Here is a 17727-nt window from a genome sequence, read left to right as displayed (position 1 = left end):
CTATGAGTTTTTTCTAATAATAATAAAAAGACCGAAAATTGGCAGCAGCGCTATAATCACTCACGTATGGGCTTCTAGCTGCATCATAATCATGGCTGCCCATGCTCTGAGAGCATTTTCTGTGTTTTCCTGGATCTTGACTACTCCTCCAGTCTGTTTGCTGCTAGGCCTGCATCCACACAGGGCTCTGCTGGTGTCTATACTAGCACTGCGTGCATCTGACAATGCTGAGTTGCTATGCTTTCCAAACACGGAGCTAGGTCCAGGCACCTTCAGACACACCATGGGGGTGTTATGCTGCTTAAATGTCAGTGCTGAGGCTGAGAGGAGACGGTACTAGACCGGGAGCCACGCTTCCTCTGCTGAGCTGAACATATGATTCCATTTCTCCTGTTTGTTCAGTTGTAGTAAACATTTTTCACGGACTTTTTGCAGTGTCTGCCAAAATGCCCTGTAAGCAAAAACAGAAAAATATACTTTCTTCTTTGTATAGTTTTCAAAAATATACTGTTTCAATTGAAAAAAAATGCTTGCAGAGGAATGATGAACTTTTCATAAAACAAACCATGTTTGATATTTACAAATGTGTTATTTACTTGTAATTTAAATATATATATATATTCTAAAACAAAATTTTGAGGCTTGGCTCTGGAAGATATTAGAAAATCCCTCAAAGATATTTTTTATAGACATACCATGTTTATTTATTTTTAAATCTTTTTATTTTTTTCCAGAGAGAAAGGGAGAGGGAGATAGAGACAGAAACATCAATGATGAGAAAGAATCATTGATTGGCTGCCTCCTGCATGCCCCCCACTGGGGATCAAGCCTGCAACCCTAGCATGTGCCCTGGACAAAATCGAACCCATGACCTCCTGGTTCATAGATCGACACTCAACCCCTGAGCCACCGGGCGAGGCACACCATGTTCAGAATTCTACGTCCTACATTTACTTGCCAAAACATCTAATTTTCAGAATTACAAGTGATATTAATTTTTTTTTTAAAGAAGAGCAACTATTGCTGTTTTAGTAAATCCAAAGCTCAAATGATGCCTCGAGTGAGGACGAGGCAGGGCCTGGCTGGATGATGCTCCTTTGCTGCTTCGGCATCACCTTCTCCAGCAGCCAGGCCCGAGCCCACTTCCCCACCAGCCTGGGGCTCTGGAAGCTGGGCCGGGCTTCATCGTCCTGCTATTTCTGGCTCTTAGCATAGCACCTGGCACACAGTGGATATTCAAAAATTGTCTATTAAAGTAATAAGGTCTGAGGGCTTTTTCAACTATGTATTTTTTATTTCAACTATTCTAGAAAAGAATCACAAAGAACCATACATAGAAAATGTTGTGTTTTTTGTTTGTTTGTTTGTTTGTTGTTGTTGTTTTTTACTAGAGAACCATTTTGAATTGAGTGGTGAAATCTGTGGTCCAGCCTTACCTCAGGACTCAAGACTTTAGGAACCGTTTTTTCCCTTTTAATCTGAAGTACAGTTTCCTATTCTATGTTGTGGCCACAATTTCATTCAAAATTATTGACTTCCTGTTGGCAATTTCTATTAGATTCTACAGTTTAGAGACTTCTGATGGCAGGGGAGTTTAGACCCAGTGTTTACGTCGTACTTGGCACTTAAAATGCTTTATTTGCATAATCCAAAGCACCACCCGGTCCCTGTGAAGTGGAAGCAGAGAGGTGAGGGGCCACTTGTGGGAGCAGAGGTGTGAGGGGCTTCATTTTATAGATGGGGAACGAGGCTCAAGGATAGGAAGTGATCTGGGTGTAGTTCCGCAGTGAGTTGTTGACAGATCTGAGCCATAAAACATCTTCTGACTCCAAATCCAGTGGGAAAATCTGCAACAGCACATTGCTGCAAGGCAGTTCCTGCCTCTTTGATGTTATTTACAGTATTTCTACCCGAGCCATCAACCTGCCAAGGTCTGGATGGCAGAGGACTCACCATCTCTTGACGATCCTGCCATCTTGGACTGCTCTGACTTAGAATGGTCCCCAGCTCAAAACAGGTGCAATAACTTTCAACTAACCAATTGTCGATGTTCTTGAATGCCTACGAGGTGTTGGATTTTTTATCTTCTTTGGTGAACACAGTCTGACATCAGGAAAGCCTGTGGTGGTCAGTGGGCTTCAGTCTGGAAGCTAAGAAAGCTGTGTTCTCTGGACACTGAAAAATAGAGACCAGGCGCATAGAAGTGACTAAAGACAGGGAAGATGGGAGAAGAAAGGGACACAGGAAACATCCAGACTGAAGTCAGTGGGAGGAGGTATAGACACACTGCGTGGAAGCCTGAGATGGATGAAGGACTGAGGAGTGGTGGCGCTCAAGTTCACTGCTGCACAAACATAAAATAAAAACGCCAGAACCAGATCCACTCAACAAAAAGAGTGCGACAAAAGATGTGTGGTGCTTACCGCGTGGAGACAGCTCAAGAGCGTTCATTAACAGAAGTTGTTCTTGTTGTTGGTATGGCTGCTCGACGGTGGTCAAATGGGTTGTCCACAATTTCATTTGCTGTTTTCCGTGTTTGGACATGAAATCCAATTGTCGGTGGACCTTCCAGCATCTGAATGCAATGAGACCACATCCTCCTGGAGCCCACATGTAGTCATCACGGATCCTTGGCCCATTGCCGGGGAGTCCAGTGCGCCTGCTCTACAGCCCACCTGTCCCTGTTCTGCATGCCCATTGTGTCAGCTCTTCAGTTGTGTTTCTTCTCTTATCATGTTGCTCCTGCGGTCACAGCCCTTTTGTGCTAGCGGTTTCTTGGGACACAGAGAACCAAACACCACACTGTGCTATGAGGGCAAAATTGGGGGAGATGGGAGAGAAGTACCTTGCTCCCAGTTTATCACCTAGTCCCATTGCACACTGCTTGTGTCGGAATATTATAAACTTTCTTACACAAATGACTCATTCAAACCCAACCCTTTTTCTGTAGGGACCTAAAAGCCCTTCATCAGGGAAAATGTGAACATACACTGTCTGCACCCTCACCACCCATCTCCTCTTTCCACTGAGTCTGCTCATTTATTCCTCTGTTGAAAGCCCCCGTGTATATCAGCTTATGCGTCTATAATCCTGGTCACTGCAAACAGCTGGACTGGGTGCCAGAGTGAGCTCGGCGGGTTCAGGACTCCCCGCTGCAAACACATTGAAGGCCAGATACTGCCCCTTGCAGACTCCCTGCACGGAGTGAGCGTCTGTGATCCTGTCCCCAACAGAAATGTAGCCATCATATGCTGGGAGTCAGCTTAAAGGTAGTAAGACGGATGCTTTCTCTAGACAAAAATGTGTTCTTAACCTCAAAGAAATATTTCAGTGTAACCATGCCAGATAAGGCTTTGCATAAAGGGTTAGCTTTATGATTTATAATCTCCTGTGATGAAAGAATAGCCTGGAAACTTTAGGTCACACTTGCATCTAAGGATTTGAAATATTTAATCCAAAGAGAAAGCTTTCAGGAAGAGTGACTTTAGCTGGCAGGGGGATTTTGTGTGTGTGTGTGTGTGTGTGTGTATGTGCGCGCGCACGTGCTAGGGATGAGGCGAAGGAAGGTTTGCGTCGTCCAGGAGATGGGCCCCATTAAAGTCTTAGTGACATGCTTTGAAGTTGCAGCATGGCAGGTTTGAAATATTCTCCGAGACCACAGTCTTCTTTAGCCACCTCAGCCCTGGCCAGATGCTTGGCCACAAGCAAGGAGAAGAGCCCTGAACTTGTCCCAATGAGCAACTTGGCTTATGAGAAGCCATTGTGTCATTCTTGCTCTCAGTGTCTTTGTGTGTAAATGAAGGAGTTAGGTGGGGTGGGCTTTCAGATCCTCTCCAGCTGTGCCCTCTGTGAATCTATGAGGAAGTTGCTACACTCCTTTCAATTGGTAGGAAACCAGATACCTTGGGATAATCAAAGCCGACTTGGAAAGAGATGAGGAGCCTTGGATTAGCCAAGCCTCAGTTTCCATCTGAGGTGCAAATATAAACAAACCACTTCAATGGATAGGTGCGAGATATAGTTGGGTGCTTTGCATTAGTAATTAGTACATGGGCAACGTTATCTCTGAGATCCATGGTATTCTCTGAAATCACAATGCCCCCTTGCCAGCTCCTTAACAAGTGGATTGCCTGCCTTTGCTGCCTTTGCTGTTCATTCTAAGTTGGGAAGTTGCTGAGCATATGAATTGGAAATGATTACTAACCCACGTTTACAGCATATTCAGATTCATATAATTTAACTTGAAGAAATGATTTAAAGAAAAACATAAAGGGTAACCCATGTCTGCATCTAGTAGGAGCAAACTCATTTTCAAAGCTAGTTTAGCTAGCTTAGGGAGAGAGTCAAATTACTGAAGCAGTTTAATTAGTGGACCTCCTATTCTGTGTCAGGTTCTGCGATACACTTATATAACATAGAGACATGTATATGTTATGCGTGTGTGGGTGTATATATTTGTTGTGTTTATGTATAGCAATACATAGTGATCTTGAAGACTTAATACAACCTTAACACACAGGGTTTATTATCTTGTTTTTCTGTTAAGGAAACTGAGATTCAGAAGTGACCTTCAGCTACTCAGTGAAGAAGCCCAGAATTCAAGGCCAATGCCAGGCCCTAAAGATACCTTACACTATACCCTGTTTTGTCAAGTAAGGGCTTTGTTGTACAATATCCTGGGGCCTGCTGTTTATAAACTGTGACGTTTAACTTAAAGAAGTGACCACAGGTATTTAACATTTTGAGCTTCGATTTCTTTATCTGTAAAAGGGGGAACACAGCTATCTAACTCAGGATTAAATGAGATACAGTAGGCAAAACTGTCTGCCAAGTTCTAGCAAATCATCAGCTTGCACGGTGTATTAGTTAGACTTTCTCCAACTCCCTCTAGTCCTGGATCTTTGCTAGGAAAAAAATGCACTTACTACCTCAGACAACTAAGAAAATACTCATTGGGTGCCTTCTATTAGGTTATAACTTTTTAACGCGTCAAATTTCAAAGTTGGTTGAGGCAATGCTGAAGAACTCTTATGCGTAGACAATGACAGCCAACTGCTAAGTGCACTTATATGAATCCCAGGTCTTTCAATGTCCCTAAGAGTTCAAGCTGTTTTTTTTGTTTGTTTGTTTGTTTGTTTGATTTTTTTTTGTTAAAATGAACTCTGGGATATTAAAAATATTCCTAAACGGTGCCTTTCCTACTGCCTCAATCTCGCTAGTTCAAGAGTCCATTCTCCTCCGGGGCTTCGAAAGGGAGTGTTTCCTTTTGTCAGCCTCACCTTGAAGCCGACACAATAGATGGCAGCAGCTTTGCCCATGCATCTTGTCTGCATGCAGGCCTTCGGGGGACAGGCCTGTACATTACCCCGTCTGCAAGGGCAGGTGATTTAATAAGGTTATCATATTTTGCCTCTATCAAATGACTCAAGAACACCCTTTTTTCAAAAGTCATGTCAAATGCTGTTTCCTTTAAAAATCAGTTACTAAGGCACGCGGGATACGGATCCATGGACATTTAGTGTGACCCCAGTTTCGAGATGAAAGCATGTCCTATGGGCCTTTGTTCTGCCTCTGGTTCAGGAACGTGAGGAATCCTGAGGCTGTCTGCAAGTTATTAGGGTCTTAGAGATAGAAAGACATCAATGGACAATCTCAGCAAAGCACCTCCAATTCCCATACCTTCAGCTTTAAAAAGACAATTATATAATTATGCCCTGACTCTCCTAACCTGCTGTGCATATGCCCAGTGCAGGCTTTTCTGAATTAATGCATCTGCTGAATTAACCTTTCAAGGATCTTATGAAGTACTGTCTAGGGCAGTGATGGCGAACCTTTTGGGCTAGGCATGTCAGCATTTAAAAAACCCTAACTTAACTCTGGTGCCGTGTCACATATAGAAATTTTTTGATATTTGCAACCATAGTAAAACAAAGATTTATATTTTTGATATTTATTTTATATATTTAAATGCCTTTTAACAAAGAAAAATCAACGAAAAACATGAGTTCTCATGTCACCTCTGACACGCGTGTCATAGGTTCGTCATCACTGGTCTAGGGGCTGATGGTCTATTCTCAGCAGCCTTCCCATCGTTAGACAGTAGTGTTTGCGGGTGCAATTATTTGACTGTTCTACTGCACTCCCCCCTCCCCTTATTTTTTAAATGAGTGAAAAGCAGAAAATAAAAGGGCTAGCATTTGTGCTAGGGAACTGAGCTCATTTGGATAGCCAAGAGAATGGGGGAAAGGAGTAGGCATGGCAGAAACAGCAAGCATTTCCAAAATTCGGAACCTGTGAAAGGCTGGAAATAAAATGTTGAAACTTGTCCCCGAAATGTCAAGTATATAGAGGAATACGATAATATATTTGTGGTTTTCTCTCATAATAGCCTCTTACAAATCGTAACCCTGTTTCAGGCCCAAAGTTTGGAATTTTATGAGGGCAGTAGAAAAAGCTCTGGCGAAGTAGGGTGTGGTCTGTCATTGTCAAATTCCTGGCTTCTTCCTGGCTCTTCCCCAGAACACAATTGCTACACCTGAGCGTCTTTGGACTGAGAAGATTCCATGTATTTTCAAAGTCCAAACAAGCTTTCTCATGACTGGCGAATGCATTTCAAAACAGCTGCATGTGGCTTGGGACCCAATTAACTTAGAAATTGATTCTCTCCCACCGCACAGTCCAGGCAATTGAAATAACTAGACTGTTTTCTTTCAATACAGTCACCCACATTTAAGGCCTGGGGACCTAACGTGTTCCCTAGAGAAGGCATAGCTCTGAAAGTCTGTTAGCTTTAGTCCTTAATGCTTGCTCGAGGGGCATGTGAAGAAACTCAGCGCAGTATGCAAAGTATGCGTATTGTTTGGGGCCTCATTTGAGTATTTCTCCCTTCCTTTGCTTTCTTCAGTTTGCTTTTCCCTAAAAGTGATATGAGTTTTCATTCTTCTTCTTCATCATCATTCATTCATTCATTCATTCATCATCACTATCATTTTAAGTCACAATCATTATAGTTGGTTTATTTGGTTTATTTTTTTTCTGTTGTGGGTCTCAGCAAATTATACAACGAAAAAAAGTAAATATTCATATGTCAGAGAGCAATCCAACCATGAGAGGAAAAAAACATATTTAATATGGAAACTAATCAAAGTCAAGCATTGTTAACTCTTAAAATGAAGAGGATTTGGAATGCTGTTTCTTGAGTTCCCAGTACAGATATTAACATTGCTACTTAGAATCTTTTGCATTTCTGTGCTGTGTTACCCTCCAGTCAAATACGTTTAAGTTGGTTTATGAAATACTCACAGTGACCCATGGAGTTAGGTATAAAAAAAGTGTTGATAACAGCATTATTCACAATAGCCCCAAAGTGGGAACAACACAACTGACCATTAACTAGTGAAGGGATAAAAAATGTGGTGTATCCATATAATGGAATATCATTTGACAATACAAAAAAACAATGGAGTACTGATACATGCTACAATAAGAATAAATGTTGAAAACCTTATAATAAGTGAAATAAATGAGTCACAAAAGAACACATACTTTATAATTCTATTTATATGAGATATCCAGAGAAGGCAATTCTATAGAGACAGAAAGTAGATTACTGGCTGCTTGGCACTGGGGGTGCATATGGGAGGTCACTATAAATGGAGAGGGGGTCTAATAAGGGGGTGACAGAAATGTTCTAAAATCAGTTTCTTGTGATAATTGCATATGTCTGCATATATGCTTAAAATTCATTGAATCGTAACTTAAAAAGGATATTTTTTGAGGCGTAAATTTTATCTCAATACCCATCCACTGGTCGATCTTGCACTTGGATATTTTACCATTCCCAATTTTGTAAAATCACACAGTGGTCATTTGGAAAATATTGGTTTAAAGAGTTATGCAGATCTTCCAAGTATTGACACATTTCATTATACAATTTAAAATATAACATTCATTACTAACACCACCAATCTCATCTGAAAAGTCTTTAAATAATCAGAGGCTGTCGAGTTCATGGTGATAAATTCAAGTTTTTCAAAACTCCTTATTTTCCCCATGAAAGCTCAAACTATATCACTGGCAATAAATACTCCCAATTGTTTTCCTTGAAGTGACACTTCATTCCTCTCGGAGAAAGTGTCTGTGAGATGCCAATTCTGAATAACCATAGTCTGCCTGTAGTTCATTCAAGGAAAAACAGTGTGTCTTAAAAAAAACGTACCCGGTTCAGCTCACAATTCAAGTGGTCACACAATTGCTTTTCTCTGCTGGCCATTTTTTGGGTTAGAAGCCAGAGAGAACACAGTTTAAGGCTTTATGCAGAAATGCTGTATTATGCTTTTTATATTGTCATACAGAATATTGAACATATGTACAGTTGAAGGTCAAGATACAAGATGTATCCAAATCATTCACTCTCACTGCTTCATCAGGGAGTTTCTTTAGTGAAAAGGCATGTTTGGGTTGGAGTGTGCAGTGACAACCAATACACTCGGGGCCACTGCTTCGATTCAGGCTGAGGCACGAGAAATTTTACCCACTATTGCTCACATGCTCATAGTGAGAAGGGCACATCATGGCATAGAATTATGTTGAGAAGAGTCTTTGACCTCACAGACCCCCTGAAAAAGTCTCAGGGACCTCCAGGTTCTGTAGTCCATACTCAGACCAGCACTGATCTGAAAGCCTTCCCGATCCACCCTTCCCTTCCTTCTACTCCATGAAAGAATAGCCCATGGAAACCATCCCCAGCATCCATCCTACTTTAGCTTAGGAAGAACCTAGTTAAGTGTTCTGGGGTTAGGTACTTAACCTTCCTGAATCGCAGCTCCTCTTCCATCAAATGGGGAACATAATGCTCTCTTATGGTGTGTGTGTGCGTTTAAGAGTAAGTGAGATTTTAAGTAAAATGCTTAGCAGAGTGCTGGGAATAGTAACTACTTCATTGAAAATCATATTCTTTTTATATTATGAATTAATGTCCTCTGTGCTGTTAATTCTGTGCATAAAAGAAATGTCACACTCAGCCCTAGCCGGTTTGGCTCAGTGAATAGAGCGTCAGCCTGCGGACTGAAGGGTCCCAGGTTCAGTTCTGATCATGGGCATGTACCTCAGTTGCAGGTTCCTCCCCAGTCTGGGGCCCTCCTCAGGGCGCATGCAGGAGGCAACCAATCAATGTGTTTCTCTCACATTGATATTTCTCTCCATCTTTCCCTCTCTCCTCCACTGTCTCTGGAAATCAATGGAAAACATCCTTGGGTGAGGATTTTTAATAATAATAAAAATTTAAAAAGGAAATATCACACTCAAAGTGAACTCTCTTAGATTTTCAGGTGCGAGAAGAGGGTGCAGGGGAAGTCTGTGGGACACTCTACCAGGTCTCTTAGGGAAGGCAGCCCCAGGTCTTCAGCATTTCTAAGCCCTAGAAAACCTTTGACACACACCTAGAATTATAAAGCAAACCAATGTATTAGCAGGCAGTTATTAAAGTATTTAAAATGTGGTGGAACAGGTGGACCTTGTGCTTTATGATTATTGCATTAAATAAAGTCTAGCCATGAGTCCAACAACTAACATAACTTTGAAGAAGTGTTGAGTGAAAAAGCATATTTCAAGATATTGGCAACAAGTGTAATGTGATATGAAAACACGGTGGTTTCTCTCCGCGGTAAAGCCACAGGAACTGCTGACACTCCTGTGATCGGTTCCCATTAATCATAAATAAAGGTTATGCCACCTTGCAGTTAAAGTGCAGGGGAAATCAGGATGTACACTTCCTCCCCATTGAAGTTGATGCACCTCCCTAAATTCTACTCACAGGCCCCTTGGAGGGGCCCATGGATCGTAGGTTAATAGCTGTATTCTGTATTCTCTTCCTCAGCATTTTATTTCTTGCCTATAGTTCACAAAGAATGTTAAAAGAAAAAAAAAAACAAAAGAAAGAAAAAGAACAACAACAAAAAGCAACTGAAGAATTGTTAACTGTCTGATGAATTTGGGAGGAGAGGCATCTAGCCAGGTCTGGTGTTTTTACCTGGAGTAGAGTTATTGGGATGCACAGTCTATTTCCTGAATAATTGCTCATCTCCCACATAAATTTAAAGTCAGATGACAGAGCTTTAGGTGGTAGGAAAAAACCACAAGATACTTACTTACGAGTTTCAAAGTTACAAGTACGTACAAGCCTTTTCTGAGTCTTCAAACAATAACCTCTCACTCTGTGGGTAGATCTTGCCCCAATCATGCATTGGTTTATACAGACTATACACATGAGTGATTTTAAATCTGAACTGAAATGTAAACACACACACACACACACACACACACACACTCACCCCACAATGTAGAATTGTAAGATAGACAAATTGTCTAACTTCCAACACCCTGTCTGGCCCTAATTGATTCTCTTACCCAACTGAGCATTTTAACGTGTTCCAAGTTGGAGAAATCTACCAGCACTAATTCGATGCTGCAACTGCATATAAGCCTTTTAATGGGTAAAGGGGGGATTGATCTAATTTCTCAGGATGGCTGGGGAATATGTTAAGTGGCACCTGATTGGTGTACTGGGATGAGGTAAGGACAACCATCATACCTCTTGGAGTAAGAGGGCTTATTTTCATTCCAATGAGAAGCAACTCTTGGTGGATCAGAGAGTTTTCCTGTATCGGGACTTCAGACTTTCTGTCTGAATGAGGATGCCTCTTCGGAGGATTATTTCACCAACAGGGAGAACTAACAATAGACTACAGGTGAAATGCACACGATTCAGATTGAACTTCCTAGTTGAGACAGGAATTTTTTTGTCTCCGTCCTCACTTTAAAATTAAAGATGAAAGTATTTGAGGAAATCATTGATATACTCAGGTTGAAGTTGCTAACATGGAGGAGAATTGACATCTCACCTGCCCAAGTGACAACAGAAAGTAACCCCAGAGACCCATGAAGCAGAGACTCATTCAGAATAAAGTTGTAGGCCAGCAAGGGGCCCTGCAGTGCATCTGCCCACTCTGTGAGCAACTTCATTTGTACCTATGATCCTCTTGTTTGGTCAGCTGACCCATCTGCCCCCGCCTCCGCCCCCCTGCTTGCTGGTCCTGGAGCAGGCTGCTTGGTCCCACCTAAGGGCTGTGCATTTGCTTTGTACTTGCGAGTTCCTCTGCTGAGAACATCCTTCCCTGAGATCCTGGCATGGCTCAATCCCTGGCCTCATTCAGGTATCTTCACACCAGCCATCTCCTAACATCAGAGTCCCCTGATGTATAGAATCATAGCGTCTTCTCCCATCCTGACTCTCTCCATCCCCCTTACCCCGCTCGGTGTTTCTGCACAGCACTCACCGATGTGGGATGCATTACATAGCCATATGTTTATTTGTGTATGGTCACCCACCCTTCTGTAGAAGATGAGCTTCATGAGGCAAAAACATTGCCTGTTCTGGTCATTGGTGTATCTTCTTTGTTCTTGTTAATGCTCACCCGAGGATATGTTTCCATTGATTTTTTTTAAGAGAGAGTGGAAGAGAAAGGAAGAGAGGGAGAGAAACATCAATGTGAGCGAAACACATCGATTGGTTGCCTCCTGCATGAGGGCCCGGGCTGGGGAGGAGCCTGCAACCAAGGTACATGCCCTTGACCAGATTCTAACCTGGGACCCTTTGGTCTGCAGGCCGATGCTCTATCCACTGAACCAAACCAGCTAGGGTGGTGTATCTTTAGCCTAGAAGTGGGTTCTCAATAGATATATGTTGAATATATCGGTGAACTGAATAGACAGTAGATATCTTTGTATGGTAGTGCTAGATATAGTTCTTCTAATAACCAACAGTGTAATGGAGCAGGTTAGTTGACCTCTCTCGGCATCAGCTTCCTTGCTTATAAAATGGGGAGACTAGTACTTATGCCTTAAGATGAAAAGATAAAACATGCTGATTAAAGGACATTGCAAACTTAGCAACATGCAAACTATTTTAGCAGATGAGAACCAAAGCCCAAGAAATTCTGATTCTATTGTGTGTTTTTTGACATCGTGCTGTGATCCCCTTGAGCTGTTTTAGCTGCTCAATGCTGTGATTGTGTGTGAGGACAAGGTGAGGTTAGAAGGGGAGCTTAGCATTCTCTTTCACCAACTTTGCCAAGTAGCAGTCCTGCCTTCTAGTTATAGAGGGCATTGAAAAGTGTATTGTTGGCATTATCTAATTTGGTTTACAATCCTTTTCAGCTCATGGCACACATAAACTACCAAAATTCTGCAACACACCAAAAATATAGTTTTTGCTGATGTGACAAAAATAGATATGATTTTGATTGATTTACAAAAAAAAAAAATAATAGTAATTTCCCACCCTTTTTGCTCCTCATCGACTTTTTTAAAAAAGCAGTTGCCTATTCTTGTATATAAGGATTTCTGGTACCAATCAGACACAACCTTATTATGCAACCTTACCAATAAGTTGTAATTCTATTATATGATTTATATGTTTGTGGTTCAAGACAAGGGCATTCACACAGGATGGCTATTGTTGTGTTGGCTGTTTTCATGCTTTAATTTGATAATCTAAAGGAAAAGATGTCAGTGCTCCTGACTAAATAATCAGGTACTACATGTTTTAGAAATTCTTGCAGGACACTGGTTAAAAATCGCTGGTTGACACAATTACTCTGCACAAAAAGTATCATTATTACCATTTTATAGAAAATGGAAGATAAAGTAAGGGATTTTCTGATCACATAGCTGACAAGGGCAAGCATTTGGATCCTCTCTGTCGATTCCAATATTGTATTTACTATATTTTGGGGTTATTAGTGTATCCTACTCACAGGACTCAATGCCCCATCCAATTCTGCTCTAGTCATAATGTCCTTCTCCTCTGGTTTTCATAAAAATGACAGGCCAGTGGGGAAATGCTTGTAGCTCTGGCCTCTTCTCGTCGGAGAAGCTGCTGTCAGAGCACAAATATACTCAGTGATCTCAGGACAAGGGAAATGCCAAGTACACACACACACACACACACACACACACAGCAGAGAGTCTCGAATGATATGCTTGCTTGGAATGTCTTAAGGGACTTTGCTATTTTGCAAGGTGAGTGGAAAGGCATGTGAATATATAATATGCCACAGTGGAAACCATCATCCATCACCTTTGCAGCATTGTATAAAACCTGTTCACGACAGGGAGGGTATTCCTTGAAGGTGGCATCATACCTGTAAAACAGCAGCAGAATTTGTTACAGAAATAAGTACACGCTCTTGAGGAAGAACTGGAGTGGGTGTTTTTCGTTGAGAGGCAGCCTCACATAGGAACCTTTACAAACATTTAAAAACTTTCCTACTGCCAACTTATAAAATTTTATTAATCCTTCTGATTCCCACAGACGCTAGTATTGATGACTTAGTGCTATATACTTATGCCATTTTACTTCCTAAGACAACAAGTGCATAGGGCAGCCTGACCTGTTGTCTGTGCACCTGTGTTGGCACTAGGAGCGGTGGGGGGACTCACCATTCTGCCCGAGTGATAGTCCTGACTGTTAAGAGTTTTTTGACTGATTGGCAGGCAAAATCGAAGCATCTGGCGCTTATGTACAAAACACACATAAGTAGGAAATCACGTACAGATGTGGCTCTAACAAATCCCCAGCAACAAGAAAAGTAGCATCCACAAATGAATGGAGAAAAATCAATACTAAAAGAGGAGAAGAAAAGAAACCGAATCCTCCAAAGACTCTCCTTCAAAAGTTTCATTTCAGACTCCCAATACCTGACCCAAATCCATATTTGTGGTGGTCTCTGAGATTCCTGAAAATAGGGAGAACGAGTTATGAGGACTAAATTATGAATTCCACACTTTACTCTTCCATCTCCTTCTAGGAATTAGGAGAGATACTTACCCAGAACGAAGGTACATATAGGAGAGAAAACAAGTATTACAAACCACTGACACTAACATTCATTATAATCTAAGGAATATAGGGCCCATGTATTCCATCGGGTCCAAGTTCACAAAAGTGAGCTGGATCAGATCATTTTTGCTGTTTTTAATTCTAATAATGATGTACAAATTAGCACAACACTGGACGCCCCTCCCCTGGGGCCCAGAGAGCCCCCTGGGGCCATAGAAGCCCATCCCTGCCCAAGTCTACTTGGCAGCAGACCAGTCAGGGCAGCAACACTGTGCATAGCCTTCCACAACCTTGTAAAGACTATTTGACTTTGAAATATGATGCTCAGCTCCACATTTTTCCTAAATATGCCTTTTTAAAGTTGTTGTTAAAAGGAGTTTGCCTTTGTCAGTTATTAATAACTAAGGTGGCCCAAGCACACGGTAAGTGTCAGTGAAGGGCTATTGGACTTGCAGAAACTAAAGTGTTTATTAGAGAAAAACACACACAAATAAATCTAGCATGAGTGTGAGGTGCTGATGACTAAAAGAACACCACTAGGAATCAGGCCAAGTAATGATTTCGAGTCAAATATGATGACCTACTTAGTGGTATCTCAGAGATGGTCTTTGTCAAGCTCTCTGCATGCCCAGTCCTACACCTTCCAGCAAAGGAATTTGGGAGGGGCGAGGGGGTATGCAGCCATGAGCTCAGGTGTGCTATCTATACGGGTATAAGTCTTTTTAATTTTTTTCCAAAACTATAGTGGACTTTTTAAAACATTTTTTTATCCACATATGTTTATTACATCTCTTACTGTGCATAGCAATTAATCAAATTTACAGGCTTGTTTGTGAGGAATGTAGCAAGAACACTCAGAAGGGATGATCCTACTGGTCTAGACCACAGGTACAATCCAAGGCCATAGCCTCAACCTGGCTCCCCATGCTTTTCCCATGTCACAGGAACAGAGCCTTGCTTGGTTTCTCTCCATGTTAACTCTGGGTGTTTTCTACCTCCAACAGCAAAGGTTAGTAGTTGCACTGGAGACAGTCCTGCAAAGCCCAAAACATTTACTTCCTGGCTCTTCACAGAACCATCTTTCAATACCTGATGCAGACTATAGACTCTAGATTATCATCGTGTCTCCCCTGGATCAATTCCAGACATTCCAAAATTGGTCTTGTCTATCATCTTTTTGATGGACAGTAATTTTTTTTTTGCAGAATCTTCTTAAAACTTAAAGGTGATTATGCCACTGCCCTTCCCCTTATTTCCATAACAAAAATTTAGCCCCTTCCCATGGTGGCTTTTCCAAAGTCCTCTCTCCTAGCTTCTGGCCGGGTCAAGGCTCTACCCTCCTCAGATGGACTGTGTTCCCTTTCCTCAAAGCTGTGTTGTCAGCAACACTGACATGACTGTTTAGGGTGATTGCTTCTTTCTTTTCTTGGATCACCCACTAGGGTCACTTTCTAACTTCCCCTTTTCACTCTCTCCATCCCCATGGCATCTGTGCATGTCTCCATGACAACTTCCATCGCTTATGACACTATCTTGTAATTCGTCTGTCCATCAGTAGATGATAAGTTCCTGAAGGCTGGATCCTTGCATATTTGGTTGCCAGTGTTTCTGCCACAGGCTGGAGAAATATGTATGAAATGAATCGGTTAACGATTGCACTTTCCTATATGCCAGTTGTGTGTACCGGGAGAACTCTGCCAGCTGGTTAAATAATGCATTAGATTTTCATACAAGGTTAAGTTTTAAGATACCCGAGCAGCCTCCTTTAATCCTGCCATATTATACGTTCTCCTAAAACTGTCACCCAAATTCCACAAAGCCTAACAGCGTGGTCAGGTATCTTTCCTAAAGGTAAGCCTGAAGGTGTGGTCAGGGACACCGGAATCTAGAGCAAGACCTTTGTCCTTCACATACCTGATAGACCTTTCTGACACAAGGTGACATTCCATTACAATCTAAACAGCTGCTCAAAGATTTTATAAACGAAAGTATTTTTCTGAAGTCATTACTCATTCTGTTTTTAACCATGTCAGTTGAGTACCTGTTTTTGTTTGTTTCTTTCTTTGTTTTGCATGGCTTGGATCTGAGTACAAAGGATATACGTGGTCTACACGCACACATATACACACATGCATTGAAAATAATTTCTGCTATATTTTAAACAGAGGTTCCCCTTCTGGGGTGTATATCAAAATATCCTATAATAGCCCTAGCCGGTTTGGCTCAGTGGATAGAGCGTTGGCCAGTGGACTGAAAGGTCCCAGGTTTGATTCCGGTCAAGGGCACATGCCTGGGTCGCAGGCTCAATCCCCAGTAGGCGGCATGCAGGAGGCAGCCAATCAATGATTCTTTCTCATCATTGATGTTTCTATCTCTCCCTCTCCCTTTCTCTCTGAAATCAATAAAAATATTTTTTTAAAAAATCCTTTAATCTGTTGCATCAGAATCTTGATGGTAGAACTTATTTATTGCAGGTGGATTTGATGCCCACCTCTGACTTAAAACCACAGTTTAGCCCTACCCTCATCAGATCCTTTGAGTTCCACATTTCTTTACGCTCCTGGTCCCAGAACCCTCCCTTTCCTTTCTCTTTAGGGAAGAGGATAATTCATGGTGCATTGGGGAGGGCCAGTGGGTTGGTAGGTGCTGGGTAAGTGAATTCTAAGCTTCCGTATTATATTTAAAAAGGGACAAGAATGGGACACTTTGGCTTGCAAACAAACAAGCAAAAACCCGTTCTAGCACAGTGTGAAGTCTTGGATAATTACATGCAGCATTCGTTAATGGCGGATTTAATGGCTAATGCTTATGAAGCCCTTTCTTATGACAGGCAATTTATAGGCATTTTTTCTCCCTCATTTTCAAACAGCCCCATGGACTAGGTATGACGTCCCCCACGTTAAAGACTAAGGGCCTGAGGTAGGAGAGTAGGAGAAGTTGGAGGATGTGCCTAAGATCACACCTCTGGGCGCTGTCTCTAGTGGACCACAAGGCCCTGTCCACCTGGGCCCTGCCCTCTTCTTTCAGGCTGAGTGTCTATCCTTCCCTCCTCCATCCCCTCCTTCCCTCTCTGCTGCTGTGTTAGGTTCTTTCACCGCCCTTATCAGCACTTCTCTAATCAGATTTCTCAAGTCCCTTGTTCTTCACACATTCTACCGTCCTTCTCCAAAAGACATGTAACAGTTTATTAGGCAAGAAGATAACATTATAAAGTATGTGAATACATTCTACAATCTTCTGAGCCTTTAAAAACAGATTAGTACTTTTGTGCCACTGCATATAATGATTTTATCTCATCTTTTTTTAAAGACTAGGGAAGTGAGATTTAAGGACATTTAAGCACTTGTTCCAAAGGCTGCCATCATCAGTAAGACAGGCCAAGTTCACATTTGGATCTTGGGACGGTGACGGGTTTTCCACTCACTGGCAACATTTCAAACTCAGATTCCTTCGGTGCCAACATTAATAACAGTGAGCAGAAGGGGCCCGATGGGAGCTGGGAAATTGGGGGACATAGGCCTTTCCCCTCGGCCCTGTCTCCTGTTGCCACGTGGGAGAGAAGACACAGAGTTGCTGGATTTTTCAATATTTCAAGGGAGACCAGAAATCTGAATATTTAGGTAAAATGCCCCGATCATTAAATGTCAGTTACTGTTTTGTGTATCTGAGCAAGGCCCCAGGGGAGACTAGCCTGACACCTGTGCAAGCTGAATACCGTCTCTAACTCTCCAGACCCTGTGACTTCCCCTCCTCTGTCCCTTTTCTTCCTGAATTAGCCGGTTAGTGCTCTGACCACCATCTTCCTTTCCCTTTCCTTCCCCATCCTC

General features: G+C 42.0%; 1 protein-coding gene across 5 annotated transcripts in view; it reads left to right on the top strand.

Annotated features, from left to right (window-relative positions):
- OPCML (opioid binding protein/cell adhesion molecule like) overlaps positions 1-17727 on the top strand; it is an 859123-nt gene that overhangs the window by 499885 nt on the left and 341511 nt on the right. The window lies entirely within an intron of this gene.

This window comes from Myotis yumanensis, unplaced genomic scaffold (assembly GCF_028538775.1).
Source record: "Myotis yumanensis isolate MYYU_CA2020_CCGP unplaced genomic scaffold, mMyoYum1.0.hap1 SCAF_19, whole genome shotgun sequence".
Lineage (NCBI taxonomy): Eukaryota > Metazoa > Chordata > Mammalia > Chiroptera > Vespertilionidae > Myotis > Myotis yumanensis.
This window is presented reverse-complemented; position numbering and strand designations above follow the sequence as displayed.